Here is a 15,680-nt window from a genome sequence, read left to right on the forward strand (position 1 = left end):
TGAGGGCTTCCTTCTATAACTTTGAGACAGATAAAGTACAACTTGAGCCTGGGTCCTCAGCCACACCCATGATCCTGATATTGGATCTTCACATATGGACGTTGTTAATGTATGTATTGTTCCTTAACTTCTTATGGTATAGGGGAAGCTTGCGTCCCACTTGGCCAAAAGCCAGGGAAAATGCTGCGCGTCAAATTCAAATAAAATTATATAAAAATCTAACTTTCATTAAATCACACATGTAAGATACTCAATTAAAGCTACACTCATTGTGAATCAAGCCAACATGTCAGATTTAAAAAAGGCTTTTCGGCTAAAGCATAAGAAGCTATTATCTGATGATAGCACAACAGTAAACAAAGAGGGTAGCATATTTCAACACTGCAGGCGCTACACAAAACGCAGAAATAAAATATAAAACATGCCTTACCTTTGACGAGCTTCTTTTGTTGGCACTCCTATATATGTCCCATAAACGTCACAATTGGTCCTTTTTTTTCAATTAATTCCATCCATATACAGTGGGGCAAAAAAGTATTTAGTCAGCCACCAATTGTGCAAGTTCTCCCACTTAAAAAGATTTTCATCATAGGTACACTTCAACTATGACAGACAAAATGAGAAAAAAAATCCAGAAAATCACATTGTAGGATTTTTAATGAATTTATTTGCAAATTATGGTGGAAAATAAGAATTTGGTCAATAACAAAAGTTTCTCAATGACAGAGGTCAAACGTTTTCTGTAAGTCTTCACAAGGTTTTCACACACGGTTGCTGGTATTTTGGCCCATTCCTCCATGCAGATCTCTCCTAGAGCAGTGATGTTTTTGGGGCTGTTGCTGGGCAACACGGACTTTGAACTCCATCCAAAGATTTTCTATGGGGTTGAGATCTGGAGACTGGCTAGCCCACTCCAGGACCTTGAAATGCTTCTTACGAAGCCACTCCTTCGTTGCCCGGGCGATGCGTTTGGGATCATTGTCATGCTGAAAGACCCAGCCACGTTTCATATTCAATGCCCTTGCTGATGGAAGGAGGTTTTCACTCAAAATCTCACGATACATGGCCCCATTCATTCTTTCCTTTACACGGATCAGTCGTCCTGGTCCCTTTGCAGAAAAACAGCCCCAGAGCATGATGTTTCCACCCCCGTGCTTCACAGTAGGTATGGTGTTCTTTGGATGCAACTCAGCATTCTTTGTCCTCCAAACACGACGAGTTGAGTTTTTACCAAAAAGTTATATTTTGGTTTCATCTGACCATATGACATTCTCCCAATCTTCTTCTGGATCATCCAAATGCTCTCTAGCAAACTTCAGACGGGCCTGGACATGTACTGGCTTAAGCAGGGGGACACGTCTGGCACTGCAGGATTTTAGTCCCTGGCGGCGTAGTGTGTTACTGATGGTAAGCTTTGTTACTTTGGTCCCAGCTCTCTGCAGGTCATTCACTAGGTCCCCCCGTGTGGTTCTGGGATTTTTGCTGTGTGAGATCATGCGTGGAGCCCCAGATCGAGGGAGATTATCAGTGGTCTTGTATGTCTTCAATTTCCTAATAATTGCTCCCACAGTTGATTTCTTCAAACCAAGCTGCTTACCTATTGCAGATTCAGTCTTCCCAGCCTGGTGCAGGTCTACAATTTTGCTTCTGGTGTCCTTTGACAGCTCTTTGGTCTTGGCCATAGTGGAGTTTGGAGTGTGACTGTTTGAGGTTGTGGACCGGTGTCTTTTATACTGATAACAAGTTCAAACAGGTGCCATTAATACAGGTAACGAGTGGAGGACAGAGGAGCCTCTTGAAGAAGTTCCAGGTATGTGAGAGCCAGAAATCTTGCTTGTTTGTAGGTGACCAAATACTTATTTTCCACCATAATTTGCAAATAAATTCATTTTAAAAAATCCTACAATGTGATTATCTGGATTTTTTTTCTCATTTTGTCTGTCATAGTTGAAGTGTACCTATGATGAATATTACAGGCCTCTCTCATCTTTTTAAGTGGGAGAACTTGCACAATTGGTTGTCTGACTAAATACTTTTTTGCCCCACTGTATATCCAAAATGTCCATTTATTTGGCGCGTTTGATCCAGAAAAAAAACAGCTTAGAAATTGCGCAACGTCACTACAAAATATTTCAAAAGTTGCCTGTAAACTTCGGCAAAACATCTCAAACTACTTTTGTAATACAACTTTAGGCATTTTTAAACGTTAATAATCGTTCAAGTTGAAGACTGGTCTGTGTGTGTTCAATACAGGAAGACAATAAACCAAGCTACTTTTCAAGTCTTGCGCAACTCTCAGTGTTACCCAGTTCCTAGATGGCCGTACTTCATTGCACAAAGGAATAACCTCAACCAAATTCCAAAGACTGGTGACATCCAGTGGAAGCGGTAGGAACTGATAACAAGTTCCTAAGAAATATCGTTTCCCAATGAGAACTCACTGAACAGACAGACCTCAAAAAAGGGTTTTGCCTGCTACATAAGTTCTGTTATACTCACAGACATGATTCAAACAGTTTTAGAAACTTCAGTGGTTTCTATCCAAATCTACTAATAATATGCATTTCTTATATTCTTGGCATGAATAGCAGGAAGTTATGCTATTTATCCAAAAGTGAAAATGCTGCCCCCTATACCTTAAGAAGTTAAGGCTAGTCACATCAGTTTTGAGCTCCTTAACCTCGGTTTGTGGCATAGTCATGTCGTCTGAGTATATTGGCAAGCCTTTTCCATGTCGGAGACAGTTTTATTTACTGTATCCAGTTCAGTATGAACCATTGCTGTATGCTTTGCGAGTTCATTCTTGACTGCTTGTAACGATGACTTAATAAAATTGAAGTCCTCACTAAGCGCCTCGAGTTTCGGCTCGAGTATAGATGAAATGTCCTCTCTGAGGGCAGCAAGAATCTTTGCCTTCAAATCCTTGATGTTCATTTTTTCGCCGAGCCAAAAGGGAGGAGCCGCTGCTCCCACTTGTTGAAGAACTCGAGCTCCTCGTCTTTGGCCTAGTGTTTCCTCTTTTATCAGCGACTCCAGTGAACTTAAACTTTTGCAGGTTATGCGCCATTTATACATTAAAACAAAAGTTGAACAAAGTAAAGCAAGTCATTCAAACGTTGTGTTTCCTTGTTCTTTTTGGATCAAAGCAGAAAGAAAGTACTAAAGAAACGCAATTTGAGCAGGAGCTGGGAAAAACATGACCTACTCCATGGCTTGCTCACTAACACCCCCCTTAATGAAATGTATTTTTTAGCCTGGACCACCAGGCTGCTGACGTCATGCAGCCTGTAGTTTTTATGTTTATACTTTTTCATAATGACAACGACAAGTTAGATGTCGGACAAAAATGTATTGTTCATGATGTCACTGTGACAACTGCCTAAAGACATGTCAATAGACGTGGTATCAACCAGCCTTTAGTCTTGAAATATTTGGCTGTTTAGTACACTACCATACTCACTCTGTTTAGCACATGGCGTCATATGTGAATCCTTAAGAGATGGTTGGGCTTTTTGTACCATTTGTACTGTAGCTCTGGGTTGTGATTATGGTTCATTGTTTAGCTAGATAGCTAGCTATATGTGTAAACAAAAGACTCCACTTCACAAGAGAATGATTACATGATCCATCAAGTTAGCAAGGTGTGTCTGGGGGTGATTACAGCCATCAATTGAATTTCATGAACATGTGTACATGTCTAGACAATAGTGACCCATCCACTTAGCTAGATGTATTTTTGCCCGAAGTTTTTCATCATTGTAAAGAGATGGGTGGGGCTAAGGCTTAAGAGGGTGTGAACGACGCTGAATGGGTGTAGACAAAGAAGAGCTCTCCAGTAGGTGTACTAAAACAGTCAAGGGCCATTTTCTCAAAAGTGGGGTTACAAGTTTATCAACTTTCAAAGCAGAATTACTTTCCCATTGTTCCTCATCTGTAGTGTATGAAATACCATTTTCTAGCTCTGAGTCTCTACTTTTATCTAATGTAAAAAACACCATTTCAGATTTTGCTACATAAGACCGGTTGTATATGTCTATTGAAAGGGATGGCTACTGTGTATTTTTGTGCGCTGATGGACAGGTGTGGGCATATTGTGAGGTGGTGGCTGTGTTATTTTTGTGTTGTTTCTGTTTGATTTGTGTTTATAAATAAAACAAATTTAAAAACAAAAACAAATAAACGATAAAGCAACACCTCACAGCACAAAGCTTTTCCCCTATTTGACCTATAATTCTGTATGTACTGATATGAAGGCTGTGTGTGACATTTAAAATGTATGTAGTTCTAACCTTGAGCTGTTTTTGCTGCTATCACAACAGCTAATGGGGATCCTAATAACATACCAAATACTCCCTGTCTTTCTCCCTCTTTCTCCACCTCCTTCCCTCTCATCAAACTCACTTCCTTCTTTTCTCTCTTTCTCGCTCATCCAAATTCACTTTCTCCCTCTTTTTCCTTCTCTTCCCCTCCATCCCTCTCCTCCAAATGAATATCCCCCCACTCATCGATGTTACCCTCCTCCCCTCTCTAGCCCCTGGCTCCCGACTAGCATTCAATGGAGCCCTAATTACTGTATAAGCGTTGACATCGACAGCCACTATCAATCACATCACTATGTCGCTTCTGATCACAGTTATGCTTTAGTGGGTGTGTGTGTGGACACGTTTTACTATACTATATTTAAAGTCCTTATAAAAATAGTAAACCAACTAAAATTCTGAGAAGTCAGGACATTTTGCCGGTCTTCACTGTGTAAGATAGAATCAGGTCAGGAGAATCCACCCAGATAGATCTCTGCCATTTTTTGTTATGGGTCAGTCTGCTTTTGTCTCTCACCGCTGCTCCACACCAAGGCAGCCCTGTCCCCATGGGCCATAGAGGTATGAGACACTTACATTAGGCCACATAACATAATCTATAGTAGAAACACACATGCCTGGACGAATAGCTTTCAGCACAGCTCAGAGCAAGCTATCCCATTAGCCATGAATCTGAGGCCTACTCCTACTGAAAGGGTGGAAGAGAGGTGGAGACACTAAACAGATGTACTGTCAGCGCTCACAGATATATCTACAGAGAGGAAAACCTGCAACAGAGAGGGACAGACAGTGACTGCCTTCGATTTGCAGAGACTGCAACTCTTCATTGTGAAAGTGCATGGACGTAACTGGTGTATATCTCGGGGAGTGACAGGGAATCCTTTGACTCGCGTGTCAGTGTAATATGTGGGCCCTTCTGGGACCTTGGCTCGGCCCAACCTGCAAGCCACCACGCTTCTAATCTCCTCTAATCTTCTCTCTCAAAATGGGGATAGGTTCCAGGACGGGGGAGATACAGAGTAGACACACACACACACACACAGGCCTCATCCATCAATGTATTACCCAGCAGCAGCCGGGCTCCCCGTTTTGTTGGGCAGGCAGAGGGCCCTTAACAGGTTCAAGCAGAGCACATCATTGCCTCCTCCTCCAATACACAGTACCAGTCAAAAGTCTGGACACACCTACTCATTCAAGGGTTTTTCTTTATTTTTACTCTTTTCTACATTGTAGAATAATAGTGAAGACATCAAAACTATGAAATAACACATATGGAATCATGTATTAAGCAAAGTGTTAAATCAAAATATATTTGACATTCTTCAAAGTAGCCACCCTTTGCCTTGATGACAGCTTTGCACACTCTTGGCATTCTCTCAAACAGCTTCATGAGGTAGTCACCTGGAATGCATTTCAATTAACAGGTGTGCCTTGTTAAAAGTTAATTTGTGGAATTTCTTTCCTTAATGTGTTCGAGCCAATCAGTTGTATTGTGACAAGGTAAGGGTGGTTTACAGAAGATAGCCCTATTTGGTAAAAGACCAGTTCCAGGTGAAGCTGCTTAAGAGAATGCCAAGAGTGTGCAAAGCTGTCATGAAGGCAAAGGGTGGCTACTTTGAAGAATGTCAAATATATTTTGATTTAACAATTCTTTGCTTAACAAATTATTCCATGTGTGTTACTTCATAGTTTTGATGTCTTCACTATTATTCTACAAAGTAGAAAATAGTAAAAATAAAGACAAACCCTGTATTGAGTAGGTATGTTCAAACTTTTGACTGGTACTGTAGGTGCAGAGAATAAATAAATGCCAATTGCCTGGACTGGCTACCACCATCTAAAAGTTCAGTCAGTTCTATTTGAAGAGCACACCACTTCCACTGAGAGACAGTTCTGTTACTATGAAGTCTGAATGTCAAAATTGCATTTTGAAGCTTTGGGGGGTTTATATACTGTTTAAGGAAGGAAGTGTTTTTTACAGACTCAGATTAAGTATTTAAAAGAAGATGTCTGAAAGGACAATGTGTGACTCATTGTTTTGGCAGCTATGTATGGGAGTCTGAGGAAAGGATTATGTTGTGCATTGATTTGATTGCTAGACAACCGGTTCCTGCAAACCCTGAGACTCTCTAGCTTGTCAACATAACCATTCCCCTTTAAGAGACAAACAAAAGATGAGGATGGACTTCTACATTTTCAAATCAATGTTTCTGGAGGCTGGTCATGACTCATCTACATCGCAACCATGACAATCTTCGTAGATGTACACACACACACACACACACACACACACACACACACACACACACACACACACACACACCATTCACACAGCAGTTGGATATGTCAAGACAGAGCTGTTATCCAGTGTGCTACATGGCCAGGTTAATCCAGCAGTGCCAGTGTTCACAGCTGTGTGTGTTGAACCCAGACAATACCAGCCCTCAGCTGTTGGAAGCTCACTAAGCTGTTAACTCTCAATTCTACTGGCAGGCGAGGCGAGCACCACCACCTCCTCCACACTTTACCTAGCAGCAGGTCACAGTACAAGTCTCTGGATAACACCTCCTCCAACCTGGCAACCGCTAACACCTGGACTGACTGTACGTACTAATCTGGCAACCACTGCCTGCAGCCTGAGGACACGCAGGCAGGGCTCAGGCAGCTCTGAGGGGCGATAACAAAAACAGAACCCAGTCAGTCTTATGATAAGGAGAAATAACCTGAGATAATTAGACGATCACTTCTGTTACTTTGTGTACGTTAAAACCATAGCAAACTATTCTGTTAATGAACTGTAATATATTGACTGCTCATATCACTGTGATAGTGTATAATTATTGTATAACTCCATTGTATCACGTCTGTGTTCTATTCTAAGAGATCAGGACTTACATCTGTACATATGCAAATGTGTTTTTAACCCGTATTTAAAACAGTCATTCCTCCCTAGCAGCAGAGCTGCCACATTAGCAGACACTATCAGGCCTGCCCGTCAGGGATGCAGCCTCGCACATCTCTGGGATGGCTCCTCAGTGCCACGGCTTGGATGGTAGAGCAGAGAAACCATGGCTTTCAAACATGGAGGAAGAACAGAAATTCACCATGCTAACCAGAGCACATCTAGACCAGGCACAGAGGGAGTTGTAGAGAGCCACAGACCTCTTCTCCTTCGTCATTCAGTCCCCTCTACTACTGGGCTCTGATGGAGCTCTTAGCGCACACACACATTGCTGGACTCCACAGACCCCATGGCTTTCTGAGATGGGGGGGCCTTACTGTACACCTTTTTTTGTCAGAGGGAAACAGGTTGTGATTGTGGGTGGTAGTGTGTGTGTGTGTGCGTGTGTGTGTGTGTGTGTGTGTGTTTGGGGAATGGGGGGGCAGTTAGTCTGTGTGTGTGTACGTGCATAAGGTACAGTGCCTTCGGAAAGTATTCAGACCCCTTCATTTTCCACATTTTGCTATGTTAAAGCCTTATTCTTATTTTTCTCCCTCATCAATCTACACACAATAGCAAAAAGAGGTTTTTGCAACAGAAATATCACATTTACGTAAGAATTCAGACCTTTTACACTGTACTTTGTTGAAGCGCCTTTAGCAGCGAATAAAGACTCAAGACTTCTTGGGTATGTCGCTATAAGCTTGGCACACCTGTATTTGGGGAGTTTCTCCTATTCTACTCTGCAGATCCTCTCAAGCTATGTCAGGTTGGATGGGAAGCGTTGCTGCACAGCTATTTTCAAGTCTCTGCAGAGTTGTTCAGTCTGGTTCAAGTCCAGGCTCTGGCTGGACCACTCAAGGACATTCAAAGACTTGTCCCGAAGCCACTCCTGCGTTGTCTTGGCTGTGTGCTTAGGGTAGTTGTCCTGTTGGAAGGTGAATACTTTTCTCCATTCATCTTTCCCTCAATCCTGACTAGTCTCCCAGTCTTGGCCACTGAAAAACATCCCCACAGCATGATGCTGTCACCAACATGCTTCACCGTAGGGATGGTGCCAGGTTTCCTCCAGATGTGACGCTTGTCATTCAGTCAAAGGAGTTCAATCTTGGTTCATCAGACCAGAAAATCTGGTTTCTCATGGTCTGAGAGTCTTTAGGTGCCTTTTGGCTAACTCCAAGCAGACTGTCATGTGCCTTTTACTGAGGTGTGGCTTCTGTCTGGCCACTCTACAATAAAGGCCTGATTGGTGGAGTGCTGCAGAGATGGTTGTCCTCCTGAAAGGTTCTCCCATCTCCACAGATGAACTCTGGAGATCTGTCGTTGACCATCCGGTCCTTGGTCACCTCCCTGACCAAGGCCCTTCTACCCCGATTTGCTCAGTTTGGCCAGGCAGGCAGCCAGCTCTAGGAGAGTCATGGTGGTAACCAAACTTCTACCATTGTAGAATGAGGGAGGCCACTTGCTACCCTTCCCCAGATCTGTGCCTCGACACAATCCTGTCTCGGAGTTCTATTGACAATTCCTTCGACCTAATGGCTTGGTTTTTGCTCTGACATGCACTGTCAACTATGGGACCTTATATCATTTTTCATCCAAGATGGCATAGCAGTCAGACGTCCTTTGATAGATATATATTTTTTTTTTCTTTTTCTTTTCAACTTCAAAACACTCTCCTGCAACCCGCCTCGCCGATTTATATTTTAAAAAGTATTATTCACCTCAAATCTGAAATCCACAACAGAAGCTAGCCAGAAGATAGCCAATTCACTGGCTAACGTTAGTATTCAGCTAACCACAGTTGGCGGTCATCAGCTATCGCCAGTTTTGTACAACGCAACTCAGACCAGAGCATACCGGACCTATTTTCTCTCCATATCCCCAGATTTCTACCGCAAGCTCTGGACATTTACACCTGGATCTTGCAGCAAGCTAGATGCTATCCTAGTGACTATTGGCTTACGTCGGTCCTGGAGCAAACATCAATTATTCCGGAGCTAGCCAGCTGAAGAGTTCCATCAGCCACTCCTGGGCTACAATCACCTATCCGGACCCGTTTTACTACGAACGCGGAGCCCCACCAGGCCTTCACAACTGGAATACCGACGTTATCTACCCATGGCCCGGCTAGCTGTCTGAATCGCCGTGACTCAACCAACCTCACTACTCACTGGACCCTTCTGATCACTCGGCTAAGCATGCCTCTCCTCAGTGTCAATATGCCTTGTCCATTGCTGTTCTGGTTAGTGTTTATTGGTTTATTTCACTGTAGAGCCTCTAGCCCTGCTCATTATACCTTATACAACCCTTCAGTTCCACCACCCACACATGCGATGACATCACCTGGTTTCAATGTTTCTAGAGACCATATCTCTCTCATCATCACTCAATGCCTAGGTTTACCTCCACTGTATTCACATCCTACCATACCTTTGTCTGTACACAAAACCTTGATTTAATTTTATCGCCCACCAGAAACCTACTCCTTTTACTCTCTGTTCCAGACATCCTAGACAACCAATTCTCATAGCTTTTAGCTGTACTCTTATCATACTCCTCCTCTGTTCCTCTGGTGATGTAGAGGTGAATCCAGGCCCTGCAGTGCCTAGCTCCACTTCCATTCCCCAGGCGCTCTCTTTTGATGACTTCTGTAACCGTAATAGCCTTGGTTTCATGCATGTTAACATTAGAAGCCTCCTTCCTAAGATTGTTTTATTCAGTGCTTTAGCACACTCTGCCAACCCGGATATCCTAGCCGTGTCTCAATTCTGGCGTAGGAAGACCACCAAAAACTCTGAAATCTCCATCCCTAACTACAACATTTTCAGACAAGATAGAACGACCAAAGGGGGCAGTGTTGCAATTACTGCAGAGATACCCTGCAGAGTTCTGTCCTACTATCCAGGTCTGTACCCGAACAATTTGAACTTCTGCTTTTAAAAATCAACCTCTCAAAAACAAGTCTCTCACCGTTGCCGCCTGCTATAGACCACCCTCTGCCCCCAGCTGTGCTCTGGACACCATATGTGAACTGATTGTCCACCATTTATCTTCAGAGCTCATGCTGCTAGGTGACCTAAACTGGGACATGCTTAACACCCCAGCCATCCTACAATATAAGATAAATGCCCTCAATTTCACACAAATTATCAATGAACCTACCAGGTACCACCCCAAAGCCGTAAACATGGGCACCCTCATGGATATCATCCTGACCAACTTGCCCTCTAAATACACCTCTGCTGTTTCCAACCAAGATCTCAGCGATCACTGCCTCATTGCCTGCATCTGTAATTGGTCAGGGGTCAAACGACCTCCACTCATCACTGTCAAACACTCCCTGAAACACTTCAGCGAGCAGGCCGTTCTAATCCACCTGGCCTGGGTATCCTGGAAGGATATTGAACACATCCCGTCAGTAGAGGATGCCTGGTTATTTAAAAAAAAAGCCTTCCTCACCATCTTAAATAAGCATGCCCCATTCAAGAAATTTAGAACCAGCTTGAAAAAGCTAGCCCTTGGTTCTCTCCAGACCTGACTGCCCTTAACCAACACAAAAACATTCTATGTCGTTCTGCATTAGCATCAAACAGCCCCCGTGATATGCAACTTTTCAGGGAAGTCAGAAACCAATATAAACAGACAGTTAGAAAAGCCAAGGCTAGCTTTTTCAAGCAGAAATGTGCTTCCTGCAACACAAATTTCTGGGACACTGTAAAGTCCATGGAGAATAAGAACACCTCCTCCCAGCTGCCCACTGCACTGAGGATAGGAAACTGTCACCACCGATAAATCCACTACAATTGAGAATTTCAATAAGCATTTTTCTACGGCTGGCCACGCTGTCCACCTGGCTACCCCTACCTCGGTCAACAGCACTGCACCCCCCACAGCAACTCGCCCAAGCCTTCCCCATTTCTCCTTCCCCCAAATCCAGTCAGCTGATGTTCTGAAAGAGCTGCAAAATCTGGACCCTTACAATTCAGACGGGCTGGACCATCTCTTTCTAAAATGATCTGCCGAAATTGTTGCCACCCCTATTACTAGCCTGTTCAACCTCTCGTGTCGTCTGAGATTCCGAAAGATTGGAAAGCTGCCGCGGTCATCCCCCTCTTCAAAGGAGGTGACACTCTAGACTGAAACTGCTACAGACCTATATCTATCCTACCCGGTCTTTCTAAGGTCTTCGAAAGCCAAGTTAACAAAGATTACAGACCATTTTGAATCACATCGTACCTTCTCCGCTGTGCAATCTGGTTTCAGAGCTGGTCATGGGTGCACCTCAGCCACGCTCAAGGTCCTAGACGACACCATAAACGCCATCGATAAGAGACATTGCTGTGCAACCGTATTCATCGACCTGGCCAAGGCTTTCGACTCTGTCAATCACCACATCCTCATCGGCAGACTGGATAGCCTTGGTTTCTCAAATGATTGCCTCGCCTGGTTCACCAACTACTTCGCAGATAGAGTTCAGTGTGTCAAATCGAAGGGCCTGTTGTCCGGGCCTCTGGCAGTCTCTATAGGGGTGCCACACGGTTCAATTCTTAGGCCGACTCTCTTCTCTGTATACATCAATGATGTCGCTCTTGCTGCTGGTGAGTCTCTGATCCACCTCTACACAGACGACACCATTCTGTACACTTCTTTGGACACTGTGTTAACAACCCTCCAGACGAGCTTCAATGCCATACAGCTCTCCTTCCGTGGCCTCCAACTGCTCTTAAATACAAGTCAAACTAAATGCATGATCTTCAAACGATCGCTGCCTGCACCTGCCCGCCCGTCCAGCATCACTACTCTGGACAGTTCTGACTTAGAATATGCGGACAACTACAAATACCTAGGTGTCTGGTTAGACTGTAAACTCTCCTTCCAGACCCATATCAAACATCTCCAATCCAAAGTTAAATCTAGAATTGCCTACCTGGTTAAATAAAGGTGAAATAAAATAAATAAATAAAATAGGCAGGTGTGCCTTTCCAAATCATGTGCAATTATTTGAATTTACCACAATCAAGTCGTAGAAACAATACAAGGATGATCAATGGAAACATGATGCACCTGAGCTCAATGTGGAGTCTCATAGCAGTGTCTGAATACTTATGTAAATAAGGTATCTGTTTTTCCATTTGAAATATTTGCAAAAAAATTAAAATCTGTTTTCGCTTTGTCATTATGGGGTATTATTATTATGAGGATTTTTATTTAATCCATTTTAGAATAAGGCTGTAACGTAACAAAATGGAGAAAATTAAGGGGTCTGAATACTTTCCAAAGGCACTGTATGTGCTTACATGCATACGTACAGTATGTATATTTGTGTGTGTGTGTGTGTGTGTGGTCAAGATTTTTTTATGGAGGGCAAGAGCATCAGCAGAATAATCTGCACACCAATGAGGGGTGTCTGCCTGGCGGGGGTGAAGCAGTGGTGGACCGTAACGTGTGCCTTATGAAACATTACTGGCCACTTCACCTTTATTAAATGGCCATGGGGGCGTGATGCTGGGATGCATGGGCCACCTTGATCACAGACGCATCTATGTACAAGAAGTACTTCACTCAGTCAGCGACTCCCTGGGTATTACTGCCTGGCCGAAAGACAGAACAGGTAAGACTCCTCAGAAATGAGTCATAATAAAGATAAAATAAAATGTTATTCGTCACCTGCCTCATTAACAACAGGTGTAAACTAAACAGTAAAATGCTTACTTACATGTCTTTCTCCAAAAATGTTAAAGATTTTTTTTAAAGGTACAAATAATTAAATACACAGTGAATAATGAATAACGAGTAAAAAAATAACTTGGCTATATACAGGGAGTATCAGTAAGAGTCGTGTGCAGGGCTATGAGGTAATTGAGGTAGCTATGTACATAGAGTAGGGGTAAAGAGGCTAGGCAACAGGATAGATAAGACAGTAGCAGCAGTGTGTGGTGAGTGTGAAAGTGTGTGAGTATGGCGTCAGTATGCATGTGTGTGTGTTGGGGTGTAAGTATGTGTGAGTACAGTCCAATGTGTGTAAATAGAGTCAGTGCAAAAAAAGTGTGTGTGTGTTGGGCTGTGTATGTACACTACAAGTATGTGCACACCCCTTCAAATTAGTGGATTCGGCTATTTCAGCCTCATTCATTGCTGACTGTCGTATACGCCCTGCTAGAGCTGAAATTTTACAAACTGACTTGTTGGAAAGGTGACATCCTATGACGGTGCCATGTTGAAAGTCACTGAGCTCTTCACTACAGGCCATTCTACTGGCAATGTTTGTCTCTGGAGATTGCATGGAGGTGTGCTCGATTTTATATAACTGTCAGCAACGGGTTTGGCTGAAATAGCCAAATCCACTCATTTGAAGGGGTGTCCACATACTTTTTTTTTTTATCTCCCTTTCAAATGTTAATTTCTCCTCATACATAATCATAACTTCTGAGGTAGCTAGTGGGCAATTGCAGCTAGGGTTTTTCACAGCATGGTAGGGTGTCCAACTACCCTGCTCTTTCTAATCTAGAATGAAGTGAAGCGATTGAAGCACAGGATTGCTCCAAAGGAATGCTGGAGCGATGCAACTGGACTCCTGGGGGATGCATGCTTCTGGCTGCCCCAGTCCCACAGTTGCAAATGAGAACTTACAGAATCACTAATTAATTTTGGCGGGGACTTAGCCAGCCTCAGTGAAATCTCTTGTTGATTCCATTTGACACAAGGTCCCATAGCTGTACCCCAGTCTTTTCTTAGTTCATGCCCTTGTTCTGCATTGAACGGACTTTAAAATGTTGAATAATAATGCTTTTTCTGACAGATTTTTGCTTGTTGAAGTATTTTCAAAAGTGCATATCTGTTAATATATTAAAATTGACATAACAAGAGGAGCGAGAGCCTCTGTCTCCCTCACAGTTTGCGACCCATTAAATACAGGATGAGCTCCCAAGTGGTACAGCTGGCGCATCTCAGTGCAAGAAGCGTCACTACAGACACTGGTTCGAATCCAGGCTGTATCATAACCGGCTGTGATCAGGAGTCTCATAGGGCTCACAATTGGCCCAGCATGGTCTAGGTTAGGGTTTGGCCTTCAATATAAATAAGAATTTGTTCTTAACCGACTTGACTAGTTAAATAAAAGGTTAAAATAAAAACAAATATATAAAAAAGCCCACTGACTGTAGGTGGAAGAATGTGTGATGTGAGAGCACAATAATCCCTACAATAATGTATTCTCACTCAACAACATTTATTTAACTAACCCTTGCCCAGTCCCCCTTCGCTCCAACAAACAACTTCCCTTATAATAGTGATAAGTAACACTGGGATTCTCTGCCTCTAACCCTATTACAGGGGCTGAGTCACTGGCTTGCTGGGGCTCTCTCATGCCGTCCCTGGAGGGGGTGCGTCACCTGAGTGGGTTGATTCACTGTTGTGGTCATCCTGTCTGGGTTGGCGCCCCCCCCCCTTGGGTTGTGCCGTGGCGGAGATCTTTGTGGGCTATACTCAGCCTTGTCTCAGGATGGTAAGTTGGTGGTTGAAGATATCCCTCTAGTGGTGTGGGGGCTGTGCTTTGGCAAAGTGGGTGGGGTTATATCCTTCCTGTTTGGCCCTGTCCGGGGGTGTCCTCGGATGGGGCCACAGTGTCTCCTGACCCCTCCTGTCTCAGCCTCCAGTATTTATGCTGCAGTAGTTTATGTGTCGGGGGGCTGGGGTCAGTTTGTTATATCTGGAGTACTTCTCCTGTCCTATTCGGTGTCCTGTGTGAATCTAAGTGTGCGTTCTCTAATTCTCTCCTTCTCTCTTTCTTTCTCTCTCTCGGAGGACCTGAGCCCTAGGACCATGCCCCAGGACTACCTGACATGATGACTCCTTGCTGTCCCCAGTCCACCTGGCCATGCTGCTGTTCCAGTTTCAACTGACCTGAGCCCTAGGACCATGCCCCAGGACTACCTGACATGATGACTCCTTGCTGTCCCCAGTCTACCTGGCCATGCTGCTGATCCAGTTTCAACTTCCACCTGACTGTGCTGCTGCTCTAGTTTCAACTGTTCTGCCTTATTATTATTCGACCATGCTGGTCATTTATGAACATTAAACATCTTGGCCATGTTCTGTTATAATCTCCACCCGGCACAGCCAGAAGAGGACTGGCCACCCCACATAGCCTGGTTCCTCTCTAGGTTTCTTCCTAGGTATTGGCCTTTTCTAGGGAGTTTTTCCTAGCCACCGTGCTTCTACACCTGCATTGCTTGCTGTTTGGGGTTTTAGGCTGGGTTTCTGTACAGCACTTTGAGATATCAGCTGATGTACGAAGGGCTATATAAATACATTTGATTTGATTTGATGATAAGAAATGTCAAGGTCCTTATTGCCAGTATTACAGTTCATCACTAACATAGCTACCCCTCCCTGAGTCTACTGTACTACCTCTGTTTAGT

The 15,680-nt window shown here is 43.7% G+C and overlaps 1 protein-coding gene across 1 annotated transcript in view; it reads right to left on the bottom strand.

Moving 5' to 3' along the window:
• Positions 1-15,680, bottom strand: part of lhfpl7 (LHFPL tetraspan subfamily member 7) — a 231,657-nt gene that overhangs the window by 214,229 nt on the left and 1,748 nt on the right. The gene's annotated exons all lie outside the window — the stretch shown is intronic.

This window comes from Oncorhynchus kisutch, linkage group LG6 (genome assembly GCF_002021735.2).
Source record: "Oncorhynchus kisutch isolate 150728-3 linkage group LG6, Okis_V2, whole genome shotgun sequence".
Taxonomy (NCBI): Eukaryota; Metazoa; Chordata; class Actinopteri; order Salmoniformes; family Salmonidae; genus Oncorhynchus; species Oncorhynchus kisutch.